At 39.5% G+C, this 16,051-nt stretch overlaps 1 pseudogene; it reads right to left on the reverse strand.

The window, feature by feature from the left end:
- Positions 1 to 864: 864 nt before the first annotated feature.
- On the reverse strand, positions 865 to 1,725 carry LOC149238915 (cytochrome c1-2, heme protein, mitochondrial pseudogene; annotated as a pseudogene).
- Between the last annotated feature and the right edge of the window lie 14,326 nt (positions 1,726 to 16,051).

Genomic DNA, 16,051 nt, shown 5'->3' on the forward strand with positions numbered 1-16,051 from the left:
CCGTTCAGTCAGTTTTATAATGGAAGGATGTTATTGTTACCCTCACTCTCTTAATAATCGATTCCTAAATCCAAATATTAAATTAAATTAATTAAATCATGAGAATTCCTAAAACCAAGGATTATAAGATAAACGCTCTATCTTAAGATCACTTGCTCATGTATTTAAATGTATTATTAAATTATTTGAATAAGAGAGAATTACATGAGCATGAGACGCCACATGATGGCTCTCTTCCCTTTCCGCCAGTTTGTCTTTGTCTGTTGCTGGTTTGATTATTGTGTGTTAATTTGTTGTGTGTGTTTAATATGGTTGAGTGAGTGTATTATTGGTTGTGTGTTAAATTCCTTCATGTGGTATCAGAGCTACGTTGAGAGAATTGATTAGCTTATCAGTTTTTTATCTTGGAGATTGGAGAATGGATTACAGCTGATATTTCTTCGAGAGGAAGACACATCAAGAAACTACGAAGCGAGGGTTTGGGCAAGTTAACAACCCATTTGAATATCAAACTCACATGTCTTTTTTATTTCCTGATAGCACTGCGCGTTGCCTTAAGTGTGCGTTGCTCTAAGTGGTAGTTGGTGCAGTCAACATCAATTACAGATTTGAGAGGTTGCGTAATGAGTCCACTGTCATTTTGAGAACTACCTCCACAGCTGAGGTGTTATTGTGTGCTCTCAATTCTCGAAAGCCACAGGCATGCCAATAGCATTTTAAAGATCCAGCTCTTTACGCGTGGAGGACTTGCGATCTAATGACCGGAGGCGGAAGAATCAGAGCCGAGCCTCTGCACGCTCTACTTGATCTTTAGCCTAACCACACAGAGGATGGCCACCTATTGGAGCAGAGCCTGCTCATTTTTTAACTCCTGTTGGTGTTGCTCTCATCATCTCCCATCTGAGCTTCTGTTGCAGGTGTTCCATCTTCATACTCAACCGCACCATCATTAAGCATCTTGGGCATGGTTATCGCACCGCCGGGGAAATAAGGATTATAATGCAATCCCTCTCGAATCGAAACCCCAGCTGGCGGATCACGGTATCCAGTAAGCAACGAAAATACATAGTTCTGACCATTATGGTGTGCCTTTGTAATCAGGCTAAGGTCTGGAGGATAGGCCCCTCCATTGGCAAATCTTGTCGCCTGTTCATTAGCATAAGGCTTAGGAAAATGATCACTTAGTTTTCCAGGTCGTGTAAACATTTCACCTTCATCATTTGGTCCATCCTCGACTTCTATTTCTGCTGCTAAAGCTTTTGATTCTTCTTCAGTATAGGCAACTCCAACAAGGTCACGGTAGGTGACCAACGACATACTATGGCAAGATGCGCAAACTTGTTGAAAGACCTGATGTCCACGCCGAATTGATGCATGATCATAGGAACTTAGAATTCCCTTATGGGGCCATGGGTAGCTTGGGCACTCTAAGCCATGTTCTACCTCATCGGCAGCTGCTATACCTGCAAATCCAAATTATCTTATAAGTATACCTTGAATGACCAAGACTGCTCGTTGTCTATTTAATCTTAAGGCAATGGCTCTTTTCTGAGAATCGTTAAAGAACTCTTTTTGTAGAATTTCACCCAAATCCTCTTCTGCATCATTTTGCAAATTATTTTTTGCAGGCCAATAGATATCTTGACCTGGTTCAAAAAGAGTAGTGACAACAACCGCTGTAGGATTCTTCTTTTTCAAACCTTCGAGCCTCACAATTACGCTCATAAGTAATTGCATCTGCTAAGCCATGAATTTGATCAATTCTGAAAGAATGGCTAGAGAGCTTAGATGAAGAGAATTTTGCGTATAGAGTTGACAAAGACACAATATTCATAGAGAGTGTGAAGAGAAGAAATATGTTTGTGTTTTATTGCTGCAGATGGGAGACATGAGTGATTTTTAAAAAGTGTAGATATGTTGAGATTGACAATCCATTGTCTACAATTTGTGTTTCTAGAATATTAGCATTTTCATTGTTTGCACAATTTATTTCATGATGAAGGAAGGTGAAAATGTCGGAAGTCCAGCTGAGGTGGAGGAGCTCTTGCAGCGTGGGCAAGTGTAGTAGCAACGTAGAGCATGGCACTCATAAGCATTATGCCATTTTGGGCAGTCGTCGCAGCTGCGCACTAAGGTAAAATCTGAAGCATCTCCTTCGGTTGAAATCATCTCTGCAACTGAGTTTCTAGAAACACGACTTTGCAAGACTGTCAAGATCAGCTTCTTTTCACACTAAAATTTACTCTTATTCAGATCTGGAATCTCTGCTACTTTCAGTAATGCTCTAGTCGTATTTTGTTTTGAAAGAATTGTGATAGGAATGGTAAGGTTATTTGTAGTTTTGGGAGTAATAAGGAGGTTCTATTTGTAAATTTCTTAATATTGGAGTGATAAGGAGTTAAGAAGTTTGTAAATGTTTTTTTTGGAGATATAAGTGATCATAGAATTTTTGGATGAGATAAAGGTGCATTAAAATTTTAATGGACAGAAAAGATGTATCAATCTTTGGAGTGATAAGGTTGTAACTTGTGGTTTGAAAACTTCCATTTAAATTTGAAGACAAGTTGCTTCAAGAATTTGTAAGCTTGGCATTCTCATTGTTTGAGAAATCTCATTCATGTTGTTGTGAAGGTGAAGATTGATGTACTTCAATACTTAATAAAGACATATTTTTTTGCGGTGTTGATGTGTCCTAGATCTGCTCAAAATTGAATAAGGGGATCTTAGGTACACCATGTGTATGTTTGTGATGGCGCATGATTCTTGATATTGTGTTTGTTTTGTGTCTAGTTTTGACACTAACCTTCATGTACACACAACAAATTAGCGCATTGCATGCACATAGTCTATTCCATTCAAGCTCTTGTAATCAAGCTTAAAGTACACAAGCACAAAATGTCACATCATCAACTTGATAAGATGATCTTCCAAGCAAGCACATTTCACATTATGTAATCAAACAAATCAAGTTAAGGATGCTACATAATCAAGTTGTCAAAGACAGTTCTACATCAACATCCAATCAAGTTGATGAAGTTGTTATCTACATCATCAACAATTGGAGCAATTCAACAACAATTTTTTTGGCAATTACACTTGCACCATTTTTTCATAAGCTCAACACAAAACGGTAACTTACAAATCATAATTTGTAAGTTGGATTGTAATCAAAGTCAAATTACATTGAATTGTAAGGGTGCATTTTCGGTTGTAACCGACACCCTCATGTGATTTGTTAAAGTGCATCATTAAGTCAAGTAATTTGTTACTTGAACATTGAATTTATCATTTGTCATTTGGGTGCATTTTCGACAGTGTTCGACACCCATCATTTTTCAGCACATTTAGTGCATCACTAAGTGCAATAATCAACCAAGAGTTCAAGACAACAGGTGTTTAAAGCAAGTACAACAATCATCATCAAGCGAGTGTCAAGTCAACAATTCAAGCAAGTGTTTAAAGCATCAGCAATCAGCAAACAGTACAAGCGAGCCTGTCATTTCAGTGATCAACTCAAGAGTGCAATTTTTCAAGCCTGACTTCTACACCAAGCAAGCCTGACTTCAAAGTAAGCAAGGCAACATGGAAACACACATTCAGCTATCCCAAATTCTTCACAATTTAATGTTATCATTAGCCGGCGACATGGTGCAGATCAGTAAAACCACTCTTGTTGACATTCAACTGCATATTCAACATGCACATGAAATGATTGAGTTCCTTCAACTCGAGTCGAAACTGCAGAGAACAAAGTTGAAAGAGAAGCATGTTGCTTCTAAGTCTTTCACCAATCCAGATACAGTTGATCATTCAACTTCTTTCATCCAACCAGCTTCAAGTGTTGAAGTTGTTCCAGTGCAACTTTCTTCCAAACCCATCATCAAGCCATGGCAGGAAATCCAAAGTAATCAAAATCGATGTGGCTTAGGATATGTCAAGGATGATGACAACTTACATATCCCTGATTATTCAAAGCCCATTCAATTCGTCAATGTCAGATTACTTGACCATGTCACCTCAGCAAGTTCTCCACAAGTTGCAAACAGACATCAATGCACACAAACTGAAAGTGCAAACAAATAGAAATGCATGCAAACTCAAGTTGCAGACAAACCGAAAGGTTCTCATTGTCAAAGAACCGGTCATCTGGAAGATCAGTGTGTTGATCTCCATCCTTTTCACCATTGTGGTAAGCAAAATCATTCATCAGATAAATGTTGCAAACAAGACCAACCTACCATATTGAAGATAAATTATTGATGGATTGATCCCTGGGAATGGTCATCCACAGCCAGAAGATTGTACAAGTTTTACAATCGAATTCACTCACATATTGCAGCCAAAAGTCAAATTAAGATGGTACTCTCGTGTAGTTGAACGGGGGAGTACACCAGTGAAATACTCCTACACCTGAAGGGGGGAGTTTAGATATAATTTGGAGAATATTGCCTCTCCTTTCAGCCAACAAAGGGGGGGAAATATCAATGAAATTGACAAGTGGTTGTCAGACAGAAAGTCTCGACAACATCAGCAAAGCAGCCAGTGGGCATCTTCATCAGCCAGTGGGCATTTTTCATCAGCAATGAGCATCAGCAAATTCGCCATTGGGTGATCGACAGCAAAAGCAACAGTGAGCAGCTTTCATCATAGCAAAAGCAACATTGAGTTGTTTTTCGACATCTTCAACCAGTGGGCGACCACCATCAGCAAATACGCCAGTGGTTGTTCATCAAATTGTGTCAGTGGACAATGGATGTTGTTTTCAAGCAAAGGATAGTTGGATCCTTTTGCAGCTTGGCACATGATGGAGTTGTCAAGCATCATTAAGAGATGAATCAGTCATGCAACTGACTCATGGATCCTTTTGCAGCTTGGCACATGATGGAGTTGTCAAGCATCATTAAGAGATGAATCAGTCATGCAACTGACTCATGGTCTCTTCATATTGCAATTTCTTCAGCATCCATATTTGGAATTTTTTTCAGACAGATGATTTTTGAGGATCGACTTGAGAACTTGGAAGATGGTTCCTTGTTCGTTTTGGATTTATCATTGAGGGCAGGGAATGTTAGCCTCACTCTATTAATAATAAATTAATAAATCCAAATATTAAATCAAATTAATTAAATCATGAGAATTCCTCAAACCAAGAATTCTAGTTTGGATGAGAGATTCTCTCCAACTAGCTCTCCTAAATTAATGTGTAAGTTGAGAAAACGTCTCAACCAAGTGAGTCTAAGATAGACGCACTATCTTAAGACCACTTGCTCATATATTTAAATGTATTATTAAATTATTTGAATAAGAGAGAATTACATGAGCATGAGAGACCACATGATGGCTTTCTACCCTTTTCCGCCAGTTTGTCTTTTGTGTGTTGGTTGTTTGATTATTGTGTGTTAATTTGTTGTGTGTGTTTAATATGGCTGAGTGAGTGTATTATTGGTTGTGTGTTAAATTCCTTCAATTATGTAATTGAAATAGGTCATATTTATTGGTGATTGACCGAGATGTTCATTGTAACTTGGAGAAACATTCTTGAGCAATAATATTTCCAATCCCTTGCCCCGTGGAGGTTTCCTTGACACACTGTCAAGGTTTTACCACGTAAATTTCTTGTGTTTCTTTATATGTGATTCCAGTTTCTTATTTTATGAAATTCTTTCGTATTTGAATGTTAATGACTCCAAAAATAACAAGCGGTATCAAAGCGAAGGTATGAGAGTTGTGAGAGGTTGTAATAAGTTTTTCGCTTGAGTCACCAGTACCGTCGAAGCCCTACCACCGCGAGTTGTGTGTGCAGACCCAAATGTAGCAGAAGAGGAAGCAGTGGTCACCTATCAATTAAACCAGTCGAAGTCAAGAGAAGGGTCGTGTATTTTTTTAAGCTGTTAGTTGAAGAGGAAGAGTCGTTGAAGTTGAAAGCAGTTATGTTGCCACTGTTGTAAAGAAGTTCTGCTTGTGTGAAGAGGACGAGAGGCTGCCATTGTGCGTTCAAGCAGGCAGCTGACTGGAGCCTACAAAAATAGCAGCAAGAAGGTGTTAGTGGAACCCGCCATCCACTTTTTTGAGCCTATCTGGGCATGGAGAAATCGTTTTATATTAGGCAAAGAGTGACGCTACAAAGAGTGACCAGGTAGTTAATAGAAGGAGCAGCCGAAAGCATAGCCTTGTATGAAGCCATCCTGACTGCTATATTCCGCAATCTAAAGCTACCTGTTGAGTTTTTCGAGACAACCACATTCATGAGCCATTGTCGCTAACTAAAATACAGAGTCGCCTCCACAGAACGAGTTGAGTTGTGAGAAAAGAAATTTTTCACATTCATGAAAAGGGAATTATTGAAGGAATCGAGTCAGGGCCACGTTAAGAAAAGAAAAAAAAATAATACAATTGGGAAACAGTCCATAGTAATCACTAAAGGAAGTAGATTTACCAGGTATTTTAGTACTATTTGAAGAAATTTTTTTGAAGAATTATTTTTCAGTGAACAAAATAGTGAAATTGAAGCAGGGTTTCTAAAGGAAAAATTATAGGTTTAAATTTCTGCAAAAAGGAAGGGGAAGAAGCTTTTTTAAGAAGAAATTTATTTGAAATTGAAAAAAAAAAACAAACAAACAACAACAAGAGGCTATATAAAACTCTAACCAAGCTATTGAAAACCCTAGCTGAGAGAAGAAATCAAAAGAAACCCTAGTGAAAGCTAAAAGGAAACTAGCATATTTTTTTTCTAAGGAACCCAGTCATTAATACAAACAAAAAAAAAAAAATTAAAGGAGCCCGTGTAGGAAGAAATGGCTAAGATGCCTAATGCTAAGTTTGAGGTGGGTAAATTCACCAACAAGAATAATTTTTCATTATGGAAACTAAAGGTAAGGGACTTGTTGGTGCAAAAAAGGGTCGCACAAAGCATTAAACGGGGTTAAAAAAGAAACCCGTTGGCATGACAGATTTGGATTGGGAGGACTTGGATGCTCGAGCTCTCAGTACTATCAGGTTGTGCTTGGCAGATTAAGTTTTCTTCAACATTGTTGAATAAACCTCAACGTCATGTTTGTGGGTAAAATTGGGAACATTGTATATGACCAAATCTTTAACCAATAGAATTTATTTGAAGAGGCAACTGTATAGCCTTCGGATGAAGGAGGGTACTAAAATTGCAAAACACAAATATTTTTAATACACTTATTTGCTAATTATCATAAATGGAAGTTAAATTTCAGGAAGAAGACAAATATATTACCTTGTTGTGTTACTTGCCTGAGTCTTGGGATTACTTTGTGACTTTTATTACTTTGAGCACAATCGAATCTTTGGAATTTGATTTAGTGGTGGGAGCTATGTTATCTGAAGAAGTAAGGAGGAAGTCCAACATTGAAACTTTTGCACCAAAAGCCATTGTAGCCAGAGGTCAGTCCAAGGAAAGAGGGGAGAAAATAAGAAGTTCTTCCAGATGAAAATCAAAAGGAAAGAATTGTAAAGCCAAATGTTGGTACTGCAACAAAATAGGACACCTCAAGAAATACTGTTGGAAATGAAAGGAGTCTGTTGAAAACCCAAAGAAGGAAGCAAATCAAGTTGAGTCAGGTATGATTGATGATGTTTTATCTACTAAATTAGGTATGATAGATGAAGCTTTACCATTTTTCAATGTCTCCCAGAATTATGAAAATTGGTTATTAGATTCCAGTCCTTCTCATCACATGAGTCCGCACAGAAATTGGTTCACTTCATATGAAGTTGTAAATGGTAGTTTTGTGTTTATGGGAAACAATGTATCTTGTCAGACTGATGGGATGGGAAATGTCAAAATTAAAATGTATGATGATACAGTTAGAGCACTAACCGATGTTAGACATGTACCTGAGTTGAGAAATAATTTGACTTCTTTGGGAGTATTGGACTCGGAAGATTACAAGTTTACAGGTCAAAATGGAGTGCTGAAAAATTTCAAAAGGTGCTCTGGTTGTTATGAAGGCAAAGAAGATCAGAAACCTTTACAGACTCAAAGGAAGTACTCAAGTTAGTGAAGCAGGGACTGTATCTGAGAAGGCGGAAGAATATACTCGCCTATGGCATCAGCGGTTGAGTAACATGAGTGAGAAGGGTCTTCAGGTACTGATGAATCACAAATTGCTTCCTAATTTGAAATCTTTGAGGTTAGGTTTTTGTAAACATTGTGTATATGGAAAATAGTGTAAACAAAAATTTAAAACTAGAAGTCATAATAGTAAAGAAATTTTGGACTATATTCATTATGATCTTTGGGGACCATCTCCTACTATATCTTATGGAGGTGCATTATACTTTGTAACATTTATTGATGATTTCTCCAGGAAAGTCTGGGTCTATATGTTGAAAAGAAAAGATGATGTATTTAATGTTTTTAAACAATTTAAAGCTATGGTGGAAAAGAAAACAAGAAAATCAATTAAATGTTTAAGAATTGACAATGGCAATGAATTTACTTCCTTAGAATTTGAACAATATTGCAAGGATGAAGGGATTGTTAGACATAAAATTGTTTTCTATACTCCTTAGCAAAATGGTGTTGTTGAACGTATGAATCAGACTCTTATGGAAAGAGCCAAAATCATGATCAACAATGCTAACCTGCAAAAGGAGTTATGGGCAGAAGCAATATCTACTACTTGTTATTTAGTAAACAGATCACCTCAATTACTATTAATTGTAAAATTCATGAAGAAGTTTATTTGGGTCAGTCTTGTGATTATTCACATTTAATAATGTTTGGTTGTGATGCCTATGCTCTTATTCCAAAGAATCGGTGTTCAAAGTTAGACCCAAAAGCAAAATGTTATGTCTTTGTTGGGTATGACTATGCAGTGAAAAGATACAGGTTGTGGGATCCTTCTTCACAAAAAATAGTCATTAGTAGAGATGTAACATTTGATGAATCCTCTCTTTTAAAATTAGATGTTGAAAAAGTTGAACAGGAATAGGTATCACCGAATCAACAAATTCAGTTGGAGGCTAAACCTTTTTCGAAAAGTCAAAAGGAAGGAGAGACTTCTGAAGAAAAAGGTGAAGAAGATGCAAAGGAAACTGTAGAAGTTCAGGAACCAATTCAACAACCAGTCACTCTAAGGAGGTCTACAAGGGAGAGAAGAACACCCAAAAGGTATGAAGATTTTGCTTCATCTATTGCATTGATTACTGAAGATGGGGAACCTTCTTGTTATCAAGAAGCAGTGGATGATGTAGATAGCAAAAAGTGGAAAAGGGTTATGGACGAAGAAATGGATTCCTTAGCCAAGAACAAAACCTGAGATCTTGTAGAACTTCCTTAAGGGAGAAGTGTTGTCAGATGCAAATGGGTCGTCAAATTGAAGCGAAATGTTGATGGAAGTATCGAAAGGTATAGGGGGAGGCTAGTAACAAAAGGGTATTCTCAAGTTGAAGATAATGACTTTCATGAGATTTTTTCACCAGTCATAAAACTAGTTTCTATTCATAATGTGTTAGCATGAAGTGCATTACTTGATCTTGAGTTAGAAAAAAATAGATGTTAAAATAAATTTTCTTCATGGAGATTTGGATGAACATAATTATATGGAACAACTAGAAGGTTTTGTACAAGGTCGCAACAAAATATTAGTTTGCAAGCTCAGGAAATCATTGTATGGCTTGAGGCTGTCTCTCAGACAATGGTACAAGAAGTTTGACTCCTTCACGGTGAGCCATAACTTTACTAGAAGTGAGTATGATCATTGTGTGTACTTTAAAATTTTCAATGGTATATTCATTATCTTGGTCTTGTATGTTGACGATATGCTTATTGCGAGCAAAAGCATGGAATAAATCAACAAGTTAAAGGTTCACCTCTCTAGGACATTCGATATGAAGGATCTTGGAGTGAAAAAACATATATCGGGCATGGAGATACACAGAGAGAAAAATGGAAAGCTCTGGTTATCACAGCAGAAGTATGTGGAGAAAGTACTTGAAAAGTTTGGTATGAACAATGTGAAACCTGTTAAGGTTCCATTAGATTCCCATTTTAAGATTTCTTTGATTTTGAGTCCTTGAATTGATGAAGAAAAGAAGTATATGTATCGTGTACGATATGAAAATGTGGTGGGAAACTTAATGTATGTGATTATATTTACAGGACCTGACATTTCACATGCAGTTGGAGTTGTCAGTAGGTTCATGGAAAATCCAGGAGAAGAACATTAGCGAGCAATGAAATGGATGCTTCGGTATTTGAGAGGCATAAGTGACCATTGCATCATCTTTAATGGTAGTGAAGGTTCAGTTTTCTTATATGTGGATGTCGATTATGCAAGTGATTTTGGACAAGAGGAGATCTACTAAAGGATATGTCTTTACTATGTAGGTGGAGAAATTAGCTGAATGTCAAATATTCAAGAAATTGTTGCTTTGTCCCACTACTAAAGAAGAGTATATAGCTGATTCAGATACCTGTAAAGAGGCAATCTGGTTGAAAGGTCTGCTTAATGATGATATTGGAAGGACGGAGAAGAAAGTGAATGTATTATGTGATAGTTAGAGTGTTATTCATTTGGCTACAAATCCAGCTTATCACATCAAGACTAAGCACATTGATGTAAGGTACCATTTTGTAAGACATGTGATCGATGGCGGTAAAGTAGCTCTAAAGAAGGTCCATACACAGGAGAATCATGCAAGCATATTCATGAAGCTAGTTTCAATAGAGAAGTTGTGATGGTGTTTGGCTTCTCTTGGATTGAAGAAGATAATATGAATGGGCATGGGAAAGGGATTAGGAAAATTGTTGTCAAGGTGGATATTGTTAAATAGATGACAACAATTAATGTAGATAATAATTATATGGGCAAATGTAGTTTATCGTTCAGTTAGTTTTATAACAAAAGGAAGTTATGTAATGAAATAGCTCATATTTATTGCCCGAGAGGTTCATTGTAACTTGGAGAAACATTCTTGAGCAATAAGATTTCCAATCCCTTGCCCCATGGAGGTTTCCTTAACACACTGTCAAGGTTTTACCACGTAAATTTCTTGTATTTCTTGCTATGTGATTTCAGTTTCTTATTTTATGAAATTCTTTCATATTTGAATGTTTTTTTTTTCACAAGAACGGTTATGGATTGTATTAATTGATTGGCCTAAATTCCAGACTTCTGATTACAATGGGAGTGAGCCAGATCCAAATAGAATCGACCTCTTGAAGTACTGTGGGGCTTGTATTCCGCTTCCAACTCTTTTTGGGTTCAACAATAGATTTGATTTCTGTGATTTGCCCAAGTTTGAATATACAAACAAACTGATTTAGTATCAAACAATAAAACATATCAGCTGAAATGATTATTGGATTGGATCCCATGTTTCATCCCCGTCTCTTACCATTGCCCCGGCAGAGAGAAGAGCAGCTTTATTAGCTTCAAGATTTGCTTCTTTTTTGTTGTCTCTCAGAACATGAAAGTATTTTAGGTTTTGAAACAGCTTCCCCAAGCTTCTGATTCTATGTATCATCCTTGCTAATCTTAAATCCCAGGGGGTAGTATTGGTCGCCATGAGTTTTATAATCACTTGGGAGTCCCCAAGAATGTTTGCCTCCTTAATTTCCAGTTTCAAGAGCAGCTTGAGACCTTGGTAGAGGGCCAATGCTTCAGCTTGAATGCTGGAGTTGATCCCCAGACCCCAGGCAAAACTGTGGATCGATATGCCTTCATTGTTTTTAACAGTTCCTCCTGCCCCAGCCTTGCCAGGATTTCCTTTTGCTACCCCATCAAAGAAGAGAGAGTGCACCTTTTGGTTGGAGATCCAATCTTGAAATTCTTCCTTATTTTTCCCCTTATTTTCCATTCCTCGGGAGAGAAAATGTTTCTATCGGCTTGGCGAAATTGTAGATTTAAGGAGGTCCCCCAAACAGTATCTAGCTGATTGAGGTTCGAGTCGTCTTTTTGATCTCCCAGGCATTCTTTTAACTGTAACTTTATCCTAGCCGCTACCACCTTGACATCGTGCTGGATGCTTCTGAAAATTTTGTTGTTTCGCTCTAGCCAGATCTGCCAGCAACAAATTTTGAGGAGAGAAGACCAAGCCACTTTAATCACTTTGTTTTTTTGGGGGGGACCGGGATAGTTGTTCTGCCAATTAGCGAAAAGATCAGTTATGGAGGCCGGAAGATCGAAATTGGGGTTCCAATGGTCCATCAACTCTCTCCAGACCTGCACAGTGAAGTTGCATTTTAAAATGAGGTGTGTGGCACATTTTGCCTTCTCTCTGCACAGGGAGCACCTAGACGGGCCATAGAATCCACGCCTCTGCAGATTGTCTTCAGTGAGTATTTTTCTGTGGCATAGGAGCCAACAGAACATGTCGATTTTGGGCAGCGAGGGGATGCCCCAAACTGCCTTCCACGGAGCCGGATTAGGAGGGACGTTTGGAATTGAGGCGAGATTCGCATAGCCTTGAGCAACAGTGAAACCTGCAGTTGAAGTCCCCCAGCCACGCCTGTCTTTTCTGTGGATGTGCGAGGGGGCAACTCCATTCAGCATAGTGTGGAGGCAGATGGAGTCCTGAAGGAGATCCGAAGGTAAGTCGAACAAGCTCCAGCCAGCCCAGCGCATCCCTTCCCACGTGGAAATATCCCACAGCGTGGATTTTCCTGAAGCAGTCAGCCAATCTCTCAGTGCCTTCACGGAGGGGAAGTCACCAATCGGATCGCGATCCATGATGCGATCGGTCCAAATATTAATTTTTTTCCCATTTCCAGGGATCCAATAAGCCTTGGAGCGGATTAACGGGGCAGCTTTGGAGCAGAGTCTAGCAAATGGAGAGGTGCCTTGGGGGAGAGGCCCATCCAGACATCTTATCCTCTTGCCTTTGAAGTATTTCCTCCAGAGCGCTAGGTGGGCCCAGCCAGGCTTGGGCGCGATAATTTTCCAGAGGAGCTTGGCTCCCATGGCAATGATCTGCAGGGGTAGTTTCTTGAATTTTAGACCTCCCTCCATTTGAGGCTTGAGGACAATCTCCCAATTAACAAGAGGGATTTTCCTCTCATTTTTTTTGCCTCCCTTCCAAAAGAAATTTCGAACGTGCTGGTCCATTTTCTGAAGAATGCCGACTGGGGCTAGGAGCACTAAGAACTGAAATAAGGGGAGGCTAACGAGAACGGCTTTGATAAGAACAGACTCGCCTACAATATTTAGCCAGTTAAATCCCCATGCCTGGAGTTTGATCTTGAATTTTTCTATATGAGGCAGCCAATCCCTGCTATAGGCGTGTTTGAGAAAGATAGGGAGCCCAAGATACTTAAACGAGATCCATACTGAGGAGGCAGCAAATCCTAAGCATCTAGCAATGGAACTAAGCAGAGAGGGCGTGGTATTCCAGCAGTAGATGTGGCACTTTCCCTTGTTGAGACTACTTTCGGACGCCATGCAAAACTCATCAAGAGCCTCTTTGAATCTAATGGCAGAGTGGATCGAAGCAGCTCCAAGAAGCAGGGTATCGTCTGCAAACAGGGCATGGTTGATGTTTTGGACTTCCCTCGCAATACAAATCCCTGAAATCTCTTGCTCTTATATTTTTTTATCTAAGTGGAAACTGAGAATGGAGGCTTGAATAACAAACAGGAGAGGGGACAGGGGGCAGCCCTGCCTTAGTCCTATTGAAGCTTTAAAGAAACCTACAGCTCTGTCGTTAACTAGAGGAGCAATCCATGGCTCCAAGATGCAAGCCCGGATCCAGTTTATAAAGCTCTCCCCAAATCCAAATTTTTGCAAAACATTCAAGAGAAAGCTATGTCTAACACGATCAAAAGCATTTGCTAAATCCAGTTTGATAGCCATACCTTTTTCCTTGCGCTGCTAGCTTGAAAGGATTGCCTCTTGAACTAAAATGAAGTTGTCCACCAGCTGTCTTCCATGGATGAAGCCCCCTTGATTCTCTGGAATGATTTTAGGGAGAATATGCTTCAGCCTGTTAGCAATTATTTTGGTGATCAGTTTATAGCCAGTGTTGCAGAGAGATATGGGACGAAATCTACTGAAGGAGTTGGCGCCCTTCTCCTTGGGGATGAGTGCAAGGAACGAGGAATTTGTGCTTCCTCCAATTTTCTGGCAGGCTTGCGATTTTTGGACCATTTTATAAAGATCTTTTCCCACAATGTGCCAGCAGGTATGGAGAAATCTGGCGGAGAAACCATCAGGACCTGGGGCTTTATCTGGGTCCATGGCAAAGAGAGCGCTTTTGACCTCCTCCATGGTGACTTTGGCTTCTAGATGGTGATTTATCTCAGCTGAGATTGAAGGGGGAACCCCGTCCAGAAGACAAGAGTTCTGAGTCACATTCACCTCTTCGCTGTACAGATTTTTGAAGTGGAGAAAGGCTGTTGTTTGATGCTTGTAAAGTCTTTGTGAATGATAGACTCTTCTTTAATTTCAGCTATGAAGTTGAAACTTTTTCTGGCTTGAGTTTTCTTGTGGAAATATGAAGAGTTTTTGTCTCCTGCTTTGAGCCAAAGGCAGCAAGATTTAATCCTCCATGTTTCCTCTTCGTCCAGGCAGGCTTTATGATATTGTTGTTGGAGTTGGACCTCTTTGTCAAGAATTTCTTTAGACACGTATGCCTCTTCCGAGAGCAGATGATGGGCATCTAGCTGACTTTGGAGCTTTTTCCTTTCAGCTGCTGGGTTAGGAAGAGTTTTGGCCCAGCACTTTAGGGCAGATTTCACTCTTCTGAGTTTTTCTTCCCATATGTAGAATGGAGATCCGTTGACTGGCTGGGACCAACTTTCCTTGACTATCTGCATAAAGTTGGGTTCCTTGATCCAAAGAGGGTTGAACTTGAAGGGGATGGGGCCAAGATCAGAGTGAGCCTGGAGATCAAGCTTAATAAGATTGTGATCAGAAGTGCTACATGGTAGTATATGCATTCTAGCGTCTAAATCAAGCAAAAAGAAGGAACTTTGAACAAAGAATCTATCTAGCCTTGCTACAATGTGTCCAGGGCCTATTCTTTTATTTGACCACGTGTACTTACCAGAAACAGGCTTGATATCTAACAGATCCCAATCTTGAAGGAGATCCTCTGCCCATTCCCTTGCCGGATCTCGCACAATGCAGCCTCCTCGCTTTTCTGAAGAATGCAGCGTGAGGTTTAGGTCTCCTACAATGATGACGTTTTCTAGATTGCCCAGATCTGCTTGGTTTCTTATTGTATCCCAGCAGGTCTTTTTTTCTCCAGCATTAACCGGTACATAAACATTGAAGAGGCAAAAAGTTTCTTTAGTAACTAGATGCTGCATCTTTAGCATCAACCAGTGAGTATTTGAAATCTCAGATACTAGCGAGAACCTACTATCATTCCAAAGAGTACCCAACCCTCCAGAGGCTCCTCGGGCTGAGACAGTTGTTGCTTTGCTCTTATTCCAAAGTTTTTTACTTGAATGAAGGAAGTATGAATCCTCCATCTTAGTCTCCTGAAGAAGGAGTATGTCCGGGGCTTCTATTCTTATTAAATTTCTTATAGCCTCTTCTTTGATTTTGCTCCCCATACCCCTACAGTTCCAAGAGATTATTTTCATTATTTACCTTTGCTTTGTTGGGCTCCCTTGGAGCCTTGATGCTGGTTTCTTGCCATCTTCTGCTTTTTTGCTAACAATCTCTCCAGAGTTGGTTGGCTGCCCTGCAAATTGTCCTTGTACATTTCGTACTCTCTTTTCTCCCGATCTGTCTTGCGCCCTCTTGTAGATCTACTTAGAGAGGCTTGGGAATCGCCTATTTCTCCTTCCTCCTCCGAGTCTTCTGATTCTTGATCCTCTTCCTCAACTTCGACGGGGGTTCCTTTGGAGCTTTCTGCAACGCTTGTATCCTTGGAAAGGTTGGGCAGATTGCCTTTTTCTGGAGTCACTGTTTTTTGGACCACGACTTCATGGGTGTCCTCTGGCTGTGAGCTAAGAGGATCGAACCTGTTTTCTGGGGCAGTCTTAGGCGGGATCTGCTGAGCAGGGGCTTGATGAGGACCTTTGCCATTAGTGCCTCCCACCTTCTGTGTCTTGAGAGAAGTTTTAGATCGT

The sequence above is a fragment of the Pinus tabuliformis genome, chromosome 8 (genome assembly GCF_031772625.1).
Source record: "Pinus tabuliformis cultivar Carrire ecotype Pingquan chromosome 8, CPIR1, whole genome shotgun sequence".
Taxonomy (NCBI): Eukaryota; Viridiplantae; Streptophyta; class Pinopsida; order Pinales; family Pinaceae; genus Pinus; species Pinus tabuliformis.